The sequence below is a fragment of the Corvus brachyrhynchos genome, unplaced genomic scaffold, assembly GCF_000691975.1.
Source record: "Corvus brachyrhynchos isolate BGI_N302 unplaced genomic scaffold, ASM69197v1 scaffold21, whole genome shotgun sequence".
NCBI classification, from domain to species: Eukaryota; Metazoa; Chordata; class Aves; order Passeriformes; family Corvidae; genus Corvus; species Corvus brachyrhynchos.
In genome coordinates, this window is record NW_008236924.1 from 887711 (window position 1) to 900453 (window position 12743).

The 12743-nt window shown below is 57.0% G+C and overlaps 1 protein-coding gene across 4 annotated transcripts in view; it reads right to left on the reverse strand.

Annotated features, from left to right (window-relative positions):
- Nucleotides 1–12704, reverse strand: part of PDGFRB (platelet derived growth factor receptor beta) — a 33086-nt gene extending 20382 nt beyond the window's left edge. For 3 of the 4 annotated variants that reach the window (XM_017728099.1, XM_017728098.1, XM_008628912.2), the window contains exon 1: nucleotides 12174–12704. The gene's annotated coding sequence lies outside the window, so the exon portion shown is untranslated. The remainder of the gene's footprint in view (nucleotides 1–12173) is intronic. The other variant, XR_001859904.1, reaches the window with a different exon arrangement.
- Nucleotides 12705–12743: the final 39 nt, after the last annotated feature.

Below are 12743 nucleotides of genomic sequence, written 5' to 3' on the forward strand. Positions count from 1 at the left end.
TTCTCTGTGCCTGGGCAAAGCCTGGGGGAAATGAATTCACTGGGGAACTTGGGGATGCTCCTGCATGGAGCTGAACCTCACGGCTCAGCCACGCTGCAACCCAGGGCTGAGCTCCTGCCCTGCCGCTGGGCCACCTCCCAGGGCAGACCCCGAGGAGAAGCCACCCGTGATGCCAGCGGTGCTCTGGGGAGCTCTTGCCAGGCTCAAGGAGGGCTAGTGGAAATCTGGAATTGCTGACCCGGCCCCAGGCACCGTCTCTTACTGAGCTGTCGGCTGCCTCTCGGCCCTGGAGTGGCCTCCCGGTCTGCTTGATGTTAAGGAGGAAATGGTTTTTAAATGACGTGCGCTTGTCAGATGTTTTTATTATTCTCTTGCTTTGGCTCAACAAAAATTTGATCTACCACAAATCCTTCCAGGTCTCCAACTTATTCAGCAGCGTCCCTCTCCCTCCTCCTGAAAAAACTCTACGACTCTTTCTCTCTCTGCGTTTGCCAGAGGGGATAAGAGCACTTAGGGCAAGAGCTGGGGGTGGGTAGGATGAAAGGACCGAGGTGAAATTCAGCCTGTAAATGAATGTGACCTCCCTGCACCCACCCTCAGAGAGCACCGAGCTGCAGAAGAGAGGAGGATGGACAATCTAATCTCTGCCCCCCGAGGCAGTGCCATGAGAACAATTACTTTCGTTTCCCCGTTCTCCTTTGCAGAGGTGTGTGATTCATCCATTATTCAATGTTCAAAGTTGTAAGGACAACTGGGATCCTCTCCTTTCACCCCTCCCTGCCTGCATGCCCAAGCCAGGTTGTATTCACCACCCCAACCCCCCAGATACCTGCCTGTAAGCAGCTAAGATCCTCCCGAGCTCATGCCCAGCTTTTATCTGCCTGTCCAGCTCCATGGCTGCCACTGCCAGTCCTGCTGCAGGCGAGATCTTGGCTTCTTGTCCCCACACAGACAGGAGTGATCACTCCAGCAGCGATCTCTGCAGGATCACTGATGGGCAAACCCCTGCCCTGCCGGATCAGGGAGCCGGGCACGGGTGTGTGCTGGCGCTGGGCGAGCAGGGGTGCTGCTCCAGCGAGCAGCAAGAGCCCCACAGCCTCCGCCTGCTGCCTCTGGCCGCCTCCGCTGTGTTCCTAGCTGGTTTTAATAAAGCTGCTGGTTTTGCAGAAAGGCATTTCTCTTGGAGATGCTTCCCAAGCAGAGTGGGAGGGTGGCAACGTCTCGCAAAGAGTGGTGACCTCTCCCTTGTTTGTCTGCTCCGGCCGGAGCAAGAGGCATGCTCAGAGACGCCGGGTGAGCTCTGCCCGTCCTGCGGGAGGCAGAGGGACGAGCCTTTCTCTCGCTGTCACGGGGATGCGTGTGCTTGCACATGTGGGTGCACACAGGCGTTTCACAAGGGATGCAAATGCACCCAGCTCGCTGCCAGCCTTGAGAGCACTCGTTCCTCTCCTCAATCCCAGCTTTTGTTCTTAGCAGGAACTGTAAGTGCCATTAAGAGTGCCAGACAAGGAGGAGCAACCCCACTCAGTGATCCAAAAGCAGGCACACAGATGTTATCCCAACCAGGGACCCAAACACAAGCACCTACACGATGCTCAGCTGCCTTGGGTGGTCTCTTCCCACCCCTATGGGTTAGCAGGGTGCCACAGGCCCCTCAGACTCCTACATCCTTCCCAGAGGCCAGGACCTGAGTATTTTCAAGCCATGAGACCCTTCGCCTTCACCCATCTGGGCACAGTCATGGAGGCTGGGGAGCTCCTGCAGCAATGCCACGTCCAGCACCCTTCACTCAGCCCTGCAGCTCCATGGCAGCCTCCCACCTCACAGCCACCAAGGTGCTGTCCCAGCTCTCCATCCCCATGTTATACCCCTCACCATCCTTCCCTCCCCTCCAGCACTGGTACAGACCTTCTCTCTGCCCCTCTCCAGCTCTGCAATGTGAAGGCAAACCAGTCCTGGCCAGGCAGAGCTTTTCTCTTGAGCCGCACTGTTTATTATTCTAAAGGAGGAATTTGGCTGGGAGAGGAGACAGGAGGTCGGCTGGCTCTCAGGGCAGCCGCGCTGGCTGGGTGACACAGCCCCACAGCACATTCAGCCCCACATGCCTGTGGGGTGGCTGTGCTCCCCAGGGGCTCGGGTCCTGGGGGGGCTCAGGTCCCTGGGGTCACCCCGGGGCTTGGCCAAGAGCCGTGGGGGAGGCTGGTCCCCGACAGTCAGCACGTCCCTGCTCGCCCCCGCACTACGCCCAGCGAGGCCGGAGCCGGGCACTGCTGGACTGAGAGGTCTGGGAGGGTTTGGAGTCCAAACAAGACACAGATACAGGCAACTGTCCCTGACTGGTGACACAGACACTGCCTGTCCTTATCTCCCCTCTGTAATCACACCAGCCTGGCCGAGCAGAGAGCGGAGTTTGCAGCAGAGATGAGGAGAGCTGAGCCAACCCTGGGGCTGCTGGCTTTCCCAGCTGGCAAGGGAAAGCGTCCCATGGCTGGCTGAGGTCAGGCAGGGCTGGAATGCTGTTTGAGCATCTCTAGCCTTGTGCTCTTGCAGGGGGTTTCTGGGGGATGGAATAAAAGGGGTCACCCCACCATGCCAGAGCAGCCGCAGCAGTGAGCACAGGGCTCTGACGGCCTGTGATCCCACAGACAGGACACAGGCGAGAGGGCCAGAGCAGAGGTCAAACAGCACGGCCAGGGCCACAGCTGCGCCAGGACCAGGATTCAAGTCTCATGATTCCCCATCTCATGACTACACAGTTTTTCCAGAGCAGCCCACTCCCACTTCTCCTGCATCCCAAATCTGATGACAGCTGAGCTTTCTCCTCCACCTCCTCTCCCACTCCCTCGTTCGAGCAGCCGGGGACTGATGCCTCTGTGGCTGATGAACTTGGACAGGAGTTTCTGCAGCAGGAGCAGGGCAACGCCCAGGGTTTTGGATACGAGGAAAAGCTGTATCCAGCCTCTACTGGGGATGGTACCACCTTAATTTAGGGAGCCACCTCTACCACTCCTTGCACCTCAGAATGCCTTGCTAAGCAGCTCCAGCATCACCAAACCCTACTGATTCATTAACATTCCCCCACTCCAGACCTCCCTCTTCTTTAAGAATGCTAGTAAGCCTAAGATGCCTTTGCTAATACCCAAAATATGCTGTGTGGGTTCAGTCTTCACTATTTTTGGGTAACAAGGCAAGAATTTCCTCTGACTTTGCTCTGTGTGCCCTGCCACACCTCTGAGCCCCCTTCCCTCTGCGCTTGCTCCCTGAGTGTCTCCCAGCATCCTGACAGAAAACACATGGCAGCCACTGCTGGCACGGACACTGCATGGCACTGCCTGTCCCCAAGCACGCATCATGTGGGACAGGGCCATTTCCAGCCCTGTAAATGTTGTAAACCATGGGAGAGGATGGGTTAGGAACTCCAAGGATGTCCTTCCAGTCCACTGCCCTCCTCCCCAGCATGCCTAGACCATGTTTCTTGCCTCTCCACAACCAGTGCCCTGTGCAGAACCAGTGTGTGGGGGGGGGTCCCACAAGCACCCCCAGAGCTGTGGGAGCTGAGAACCAGCCTGCAGAGTTGGTGCACAGGGAAGGGGATGGCTCAGCATGCTGGGGAGGGGGAGAACAGCCACAGCTGCCCGGGCAGCTGCCTTGGCAGGAGCTCTGGTCCCTACAGACCATTAGTCACCAGTAAGAGGATGCGCTGTTTGCTGGAAATCAGGGTGAACAGCCCCCTCTCAGCAAATTCTATTTGTATTTCCAGGGGCAATTCCTGCATCCATTGCCCCACATTGCTCTTCTCTCTGGCCATGCTCTCCTTGCCCTCATGGCTGCTCCTGTGCTGTTGGGCAGAGGTGCTGGATGCTGGCCCTGCCTGCGAGGGCACCTCGCCTGATCGGGAAGGAGCTCTCACACAGCCGCCAATCCTTTCCCTTTCTCTGGATTTCTATTTCTAGCCCCTTTTCTAGCAGGGCTGTGCTTCCAGGCACTCCCACAATGCTCAATGGCCCTGCTGCCCTGCCAAGCAGGCAAGGGACATCTGGTGCAAATTAGTGGGAAGTCAAATATACTTTATTTCTTCTTTGTCTAAGCGCATCTGAGTCATTAAGTGAGATCATGGGTGCCCATATACAATAAAAATTTCCCCGTATGGATCCCATGATCAATACTGCTCGCAGCCAGGGAGCAAAGGCTTTCCTGGCAGGGGGAGGGGGACACCACCCCCCGCTTTTGAAGGGAAAAGGCTCCCTGAGCAAAGGCTGGTGACCCCTGAAACCCAAACCTTGCTTGTCCGGCAGTGAAACTTCTTGGCTTGTCCTGTTTTCCTCTGCCACCCTCCCTCTGGCCTCTGCAACTGCTTCTTTCCCACCCTTTAATCTAAATAAAACTGAGTGGTTGTTTTTTTTTTTTTTCCCTTGGCTAGAATTGTCCGGAGTTACAACATCTCTCCTCTGGGGTCCCTCAGCTCCCATGACACCGTGTTTACTCACAGGCCAGATTATCATCACAGAGCCCTTTTTCTTTTTCCCAGCAAAAGGCTAGAATTGGGCAGGGCACACACATGGGGAGCCTGTCATCCCAAAGCCCATAAACGGCTGCTGATAAAACACAGAGGTAGGAAATCCGAAACCAGACTGAGGAGCAGCAGGGCTGGGGAGTCCCTGTGCCCCACAGACCATCCCTGCCCCGGGATGAACACCTGGGGGCAAAACCCTCCTCACCTGGTCTAAGGGGGCCCTGAGGCTTTACCCAGACACTGTGAGACCGGGGAATGCTGAGAGCCCTGGGTACCTGCTGGCAATGTGCTGGATCTGGGGGTGTTTCAGTCTGGGAGAGGTGAAGTTTTGCAAGCACAGGCAGTGTCACTTATGCCACAACCCTCTGAGTGGTTTTGTGAGAGCTCCTTGGCTGTGAAGATGTGACTAAAGCCACAGCCTTGGTATGGACTGAGCTCTCTAGGAGATGGGAAAAGCATGGGCAGATGCCACCTCTGGGGATGAGCTGAGGGACGAGCCCAGGGACACTGTGCCCACAGGAGGGGATGGTTCTCCTACTGACCTCTGGGGCAGGGAGCAGATCTGACACTACCAAAGCCCCTGCCCAGGACCCCAGATTCTGGTCCCCAGCCTCAGAGGCACCTGGAGAAGGTGGTTGTGTGGTCATGAGGGTCCTGCAGTAGATGTCAGCACATGAGGTGGCACACCCAGCCTCCTCCTGGCCAGCCTGCCACAGGCTTTGACAGCACCTGACAGAAAGCTGAAAATGAGGACTGTGACCCTGAAGCAGGGGGAGGGAGACTGCCAAGGAGGATGACAAGTCCACACTGAGCCCCAGCAGTGTGATTCAGCTGCCCGGGAGTCAGCCATGTGAGGAATGGGGTGGGCAGGCGAGCCCCACGCAGCCCTGTCTGACCACAGCCATCCTCCCTCTCTGAGTGAGGGGGGACCACAACGTCCCCACACAGAATCCAGCAAATCTCCAGCCCTGGGCTCTCCACAACACGTCCCTGTGAGGAGCCAGCACAGAGGGACGTGGGACCAGGGCGAGCCCTGCACTCTCACCCATATCCCCTCCTCTTTCCCCCTCTGTTTTAAGCCCATGGGAGATGGAGGAAATGAGTGACCCATTTAGTGCAAGTTCAGAATAAAAAGAAACATCTGTTTGGAGAGGTGCCAGTGTTATAAATAATTCCCCAGCCCCGAGTGATGGTATCCATGGCCCTTTCGGCTGCGCATGCTCCCCGGCTTCCGCTTTCGGAGGAAAGGCCAGACCCTGGGGGCTGCTCCCCGGAGCCTGCAAGCTTGGCCCAGACTGTGGGAAAACCCTGGGCGAGGACCAGGGTTCACCTGGGCCTGGGGAAGGAGGGAGGGGGTGTTGGGAGGAATGGCTGCCACATGCTGGGCAATGCCCAGCTGTCCCTTGCTGCATCCCCGGCTTCTCGCCCTGGTCAAATCCTGCCCACCTTGATCTCCCTAGGGCAGAAAGTGTGTGCCAGGGCCATGGTGGTTCTGGGACTGGTCTGGGGTGGTGCTGGAGGCTGGCCAGCATTTTGGAGCACAGCCCTAAGTCTGGCATTGTGCACGTCTGGGGATGCTCATGCCAGGTGTGGGGAGCAGCCCTGTGCAGACTCAGGACTCACCCCTTGTAGTGCAGTGACCCCCCTAGGGAGGTACAAATGTTCCCCTTGGGAGCATTTCAGCCCTTCCCAGTGCTCTCGTCCAACAGGATGCTCTAAATGATCGAACACAGCCCAGCCAGGGCTGTCCATGACTGTCCCCTAACTTCTCCATTACCCCTGACAGCAAAGACATTTCTGGGAGAATACACCACACTGTTTCACAAGCATGTGAGCAATGTCAATTATGAACATGGCTGCAGGGCACCCAAACTACAGTGCAGGACCCACACAGCTCTCTGTGCATCCCACTGGCCCCTCCAACCGGGTAGCAAAGCCTTGGGGCTGGCTGAGTGACTCAGGGTTCTCCTATCCCTCCACCCCAAACTGGCATATTTGGGGATCCCAGCTCCTGGGCATGTCAGACTGGATGGGGGTTGCCTGCCTTGAGCAGAGTCCATCTGCTTACCTGCTCCTTCTCCCCACCAGAGCAGAGAGTGAGGGAAGCAGGGGATATGGAACCAAGATCAGGCACCATCTTGGCTTCTTATCTATTGTCCTGGCATTCCCAGGGCTTTCCTCACTCTTGTTCCATGGCTGCCAGAAAGCCGTGTCTGCTTTCCTATGGTGATTCCAGGGAAGCACTCTGCTGATGTCTGCAGAGGGAGGAGAACAATCCACAGCACGTCAGCACCTCCATCACCTGCTCACCGCCACTGATCCAGGGTGGCTGCTCTGGTGGGGCCAGGGCTGGAGCCAAAGGTCCCAGCTGGCTCTAATTAACCACTAATAAGCTGTGAGGGGAGGGCAAGGGAGGCAGGATGAGAAAAAGAACCATCCTAAGTCCCAGTAGGATGTTGGGGTTTTGCAAAGCCTCAGGAGCTGGCAGAGTGTTGTGGTCTTACCAGTCCCACATCCCAGCAAAGGCTGAGCAACCTGATCCTCTTGTGAGCATTTCCCCGAGATCTGCGGAGGAGGAGATAATCTCTGTGGATGCATCAGCTCCTCTCAGCTGCCTCTGAGGGACCCGAGCTTAATTGCTTTGTTCTGGGGTTTTAGGCTCTCGTGGCTGGGATTAGGCACTCACCATCCCTGTGGTCAGGGCACCTCTTGCCTATCTGCAGGCACTGTGGCCAGGGTGGGAAAGGATGGGGCCAGCCAGTGCTGGGTGCAAAGGGCAGATGCTGCTTTCAGAGGGGGGCTATTTGTTTGGCCCTGTTGCTTCTGGATTTCTGAGAGGGAGCAGAATGCAACTTCTGGTGCAGCTCTTGGTGCCGTGGGCTGACTCTGCCCCCTCCTGCATAGGCTCATGTGTGGGGCAGGAAGACCAGGATGGTGGCACTCAGCACCAGGACTGCAGAGATGGATAACCTCCTCCTGCATGCTCTGGCCAGGCAGCATAAGCCATGCTTGCTAACCTGCATGCAGGGTTCTTTACAACTTCTCTCAGTCACAAAGCAGAAATCAGCTCCCCTCTGCACCCGTGCTCTGCAAACAGCCCCTAACCCCAAAACCTGACAGAACCTCCAGAGGGGAAGCTGAGGCAGGACTTGGTAGCAACAGCTGCTAGCACCCCCTGCCCTCCCCCTGAGTGCTGCTTTAAAATGGGCACCGAGTCCTGCTCCTGAATCAGGCCATATTCTCCCAAACAGCTCCCAGGCTGGAGAAGGAAACTTGGCAGCTGCCTGTGGGGAGAGAGGAGGGGACCCCTCTCATGGTGCCTGCAGTGCTCGGCCCCGAGGAAAGCAGTGTTTCTGTTCTGCCACCATTTCTTGGCAAAGGCTGAAACCAAGGTGACTTCCAGCTTGGGAGAGGAGAATGAACTTGCAGAGTGCAGGGCTTGAAATGGTGTATTTTCTGCTGGCACCAGTTCAGACAAACCCACAAGCAAACATATTTTTTTGTATAAATAAGACAGTGTGTCTCGCCAGTTAAAGCAATTCAAACATGAATGTAGCAATTTAATTGGTGCCAATTGCTGGGTCTTGGTAGCATTAAGATTTCAGTCACAGACTCTTTCGCATGGTAGTTGGGCCGGAAGAGGGAAGGCAGAGGGCCTGGCAGGATGGGGCTGAGGAGCAGGATTGCCCATCTCCTGCTGCTTCAGGAGCAGCACCCCTGTGCTGCCCATGGGCACCTGCCAACCAGTTCCCTTCCACAGCAGAGAGAAGGTGCTCCATCTGTTTCCTGGTGAATTTCCAGGGTTTAACAATCAGTGCAGTGCCCTGATATGTCCCTGCATTCTCTAACCCTTCCCTGCTCCAGCTCCTGCACTCCACAGCTTCCTGCCAGCTCCATCACACCCTGGCTCTTACTGAGCCCAAGGAAGATGGGTGTTAGTGAATTGCTGGATGGATGAGCAGGTGCCCCTGCAGACGTGGCCTGCAGAGGATGAGTCCATCCATGGGTGCAGAACAAACACCACACACTGCACCACCCTGGCTGTCCTGACACCAGCCTTTTTGTGGGAGCTTTGTGAGCTCCCTGCTCCCTGCACAAGCTCTGCACGCCAGGGTCCTCTGGTTCTGCAGGCTGGTGGTTGCAAGGGAAGGTTACACACACAGACCAGGGCATGGTAGAGCCTGGCGTGCACCCAGGGATGCTGGAAAGGCAGGGTGTGAGGGCCAGTACATCACTGTAGAGCTCCTGCTATCAGGCTGGGGGAAAATGGACCCATGGGACCCCCTTGCTCAGCACATGACCCATCCCAGCACCCCCTCATCTGCATCATGTGTCCCTGTCACAACTGGGTCTGCTCCGTGTTCCCCATGGTGCTGGGAACATGCTGCCCTTCCAGGAGGAGGCATCTCGGTGGCAGCAGAACAGGACAGAGGTGCGCTTAGCTTGGGAACCCTAATTAGGCAATGGGGGAGAGGAGGAGGGGAAACAACCACCCCTAAAACAAGCCTCGTTATGTCCAATTTGCCTGGTGGAGCGGAAGGAGCCTCCTGGAGCTGCTCCAGCCCCTCAGGAAACAATACCCAGTCTATACCCTCCCCCTGCAGCTCCTCTCCAGGGGATTTCTTTCCCTTGGTTAAAGTACAAACAAACAAACTCCACGAAGTGTTCAGCTCCAATCCTCCCTTGCAGGGATAGGATACATCCAGCCAACCCCGAGCCCACATGGTCCCCAGCTCCTTCCAGCTCTGGGTCAAAGGCAGCCCCAGTTGCCAGCGCTGGCAGCCGTGCTCCCACGGGATTCAGCCACCACACAGCTCCTCTGCTCCCTGCCCTTTGCCACTCCATCCCAGGAAGATGCTTTGCTGCAGCCTGACACTATGGACAGCATTGCAATCCCATCCCACTTCCCATCAGACACCAAGGCCAAAGGAACCTTGGGCACCAGGCAGAGAAGTCCCTGCCTGGAGCCTCTGACAGCAGCTGGTCCTTTGGCCAAAGCCACATCCAGCCAACACGGTCTCTTCTTGCATCGCATCACTCCCACAGCTAGGGAGCATTTCTTAGTCTCAGCTTTCCTCTGGTGTTCACTGAGACAATCCTGTCTTGCCTCAGTCCTGGAGATGGTCTCAGTGCTCTCCTCTCCCTGACTGTTGTTCTGAATGCCTTGGAAATCCTGTCACAGACCCGTCAAAAATGAGGCTGAAAGTGACCATGGTGTCATTGTCCTGTTGCTGCACCCATGTCTTCCCAGCCAGAGCTTTGCCTGACATGTCCTTTGAAACTTGTGAGGCTGAAGGAACTCAGCCTCCTGTCTTTAAGCCTGCAGATATTTTCCTAAAAGCTCTTTTCTCTCTGCGATGACCTGTGCATGAAGACTGCGTCAGCTTCCCACAACACCCAGTGACCAACGGGCCCCATCAACCCCTCTCCCAGTCCTTTGCAGCTTCTTCTGGACTTCTCACCATTCTCACTGCTGTCCCTGAGCCCCTCTACTCCATGTCCATCTCTGCTGAAGTACTCAGTGTCACTTGCTGGGGAGGACCCGCTCCCTTCACCCTGCCTCTCTGAGCTGCCTCCAGCCATGCACCTTTCAGCACATCCCTCAGGAAGAGCTTGGGTTTCCTGGAACCATGCTGCAATCTGGTGTGTGTCCACTACAGCCACTCTGGCTGGTTCTGGACTCTGCTGGAGCTCTTGGGATCCTCCCACACTCCCATGCACACCAGCTGCCCACCCAGCTTGGTGCCATCCCAGGGTGTAGGATGTACTTATCCACCTCCCACGTGGTTAAGGTAGGGATTGCAGAGGGCCAAGGCCAGGCCAGAGCCCTGCAGGAGCCCACAAGAAACGCCCAGGACTGTGGACAATAAGCCATGGCTAACTTCTCCCTGACTGCAGTACTGCAGCTGGCCATGCTTGTGTTCACACTGTGCTTTCCATTCAGACCACGGGCACCCCACACTCCCAGTCCTGTGCAGGGATGCAGGAGGTGATCCAGGGGCAGGGAATTGAGTGGCTGTTTTCCCCTCGCATGCTCCTTCCATGAGGACCCTCCATGCTCCTGAGCTGGAGGAAGGGACAGCTGGCTTTAGGCAGAGAGAAAAGCCCTTTGCGTGCTGCAATTGGGTTGCTGTGACTTGGTGCTTGTCCAAAACACTGATCCCTCCTGATGCACCGACTGATTTAGGGATACTTCCTGGGCTCAGGGACATTGCCCAGGGTTGGTGGCTGCCACAACCAGAGCACACCCAAGCTTGGGTGACATCCCTTCAAGGAGTGACTCCAAGCCTCATGTCAGACCCTGGCAAGGGCTGCCAACCCGGGCAGCTGCCTTGCAGCTCCCCCTCCAAGCCAGCCTGGCCTGTGTCCTCTGCCAGGCAGAGCCATGTCCTTGACACTGGCTCATGGTGACCACATGAAACTCACTCTTTTCCGGAGAGCATGGGAGGCACAGGCACCTTGTCCTGCAGGGTGCTGAGTGGGAAATGACCCTCCCACCCATCCCTCAATGGCCCCTGGGAAGCACTGGGTCTCAACGTTGCTAGTCCTTGTCATCAGTGGGAGACCCTCTGAAAAGATTTGGGAATGCCAAGCCTCTGCCAACACAGGCTTTGCGCACCAGACCAACTACTTTAAGCTGTTTACCCAAGGCTTTATCATAAACCCCACTTGCTCTGGGACCAGGATGGAGGAGCACAACATCCCTTTCCACCACAAATCCTTCTTTGAATGACTCCCAACTGGCAGGTGAGTGCAGGAGCTGGGTACTCTGAGCCCACAGTGGCACCACAGTGAGCACAGTTAGCCCCGCAGGTCATGCTAACCCCTGTCCCTGGGCTGTCAGAGCTTCACTCCAGGTCAGCTCTGTCCTGTTCAAGGCCCTCAGCTCCTGTGCTTTTGGGATAGCAGAGTAGTTGCCCCCATCCATGCCTAGTAGGGTTTTACCAAGCTCTGCCCTTTCCAATACCCAGCACACCCAGGCACAGACCCTGGGCAGGGCTTGCAGATGTCCCTCTCCATGGTGCACAGGCACAGGAGCCCCACCGCAGCCACAGACTGAGGTCCAAGGACATTGTCCTGGAGCAATCTGCTTTTAGGGATGGCCATGGACATGTTTGGACAGGCTGACCCTGGGGCGACACTGCTCTGCCATGGGGGACACTCACGCCTCGGAAGGATGACAGGACATCTCGCTGTCAGGGGTGGTGGGCAGCCTCTCCCCCATGCACACTCCAGCCCTCCCACCCACCAGCCTGGAGAGCCAGGGCAAGCCCCTGATCCAGGGAGAAGCAGAGATCACCTGGGCCCTACTCCCACTGCAGTGGGGACCCCCCTTCCTTCCCTACAACCGCAGCATCCCGTTGGCTTCTCTCAGCTACCTGGGTCCAGGACCTGGTGAGAGCTGGTGGAACGATTTTTCCCATGGGATGCCACAGAATTCAGCTGCTTTCCACCAAACACCGTCTCCCCAGAGCTCGGGGGAGCGTATTGGGCTGCCAACCTCTTGGAGGGGGGCAAAGCCAGCTCCAGAGCAACCGGGCTGGCTCAGGGACAGGGTCCCTTGGGACTGTAGCAGCTCCAATACGATGTTTGCCATGCGGACAGCCAGAGCTGAGCAGGAGGGCGAGTCAGCCCCCGGGTGGGCGACACGAGAGCTTACCTTGGGCAGGGTCCCACCGGCCGAGTGCCTGCGCCGCACGTCCCACCGGCGAAGGCCGCCCCGAAATTCCTTCCTCTCTTCCTCCTCCGCACTCTCTATCTGCTGCCTGCTGAGGCTCTCCCTGCCCTCCCAGCCTTCCCCAGCTGGCAAGGCTTTTCCACTTAAAGGCGAAAGAGGGAGAGAAAGAAATGAAGTGGAGGGGAGGAGGGGAAAAAAAAATAAAATAAAATCAAAAGGAGAGGCAAGGCTGTGCCAGGGCTGGGCTGCAGCCAAGCCCCTGCTCTACTCCTCTAGTGCATCTCAGCAGTGCCCTGTGCAACCCCCAGCCCAGCTGGGAGGGGGTCCAGCCTCCTCGGACCCGAGTGTGGAGCAAATCCCGGGGCCGAGGGATGTGCACGCGTGTGTGTGTGCGTGTATAAATAAAAGAGACCTCGGGAGGAGGAGAAGGGGGAGGCTGTTTCGCCAATGAGGAGAGGAGCTCCTCCGACTTCCTCCCTCCACCCTCTGTGGGGACCCTTTGCAGAGCAGAATTTGCGATTAACGCCCGGCGGACGAGCGTGATGCGTGAAA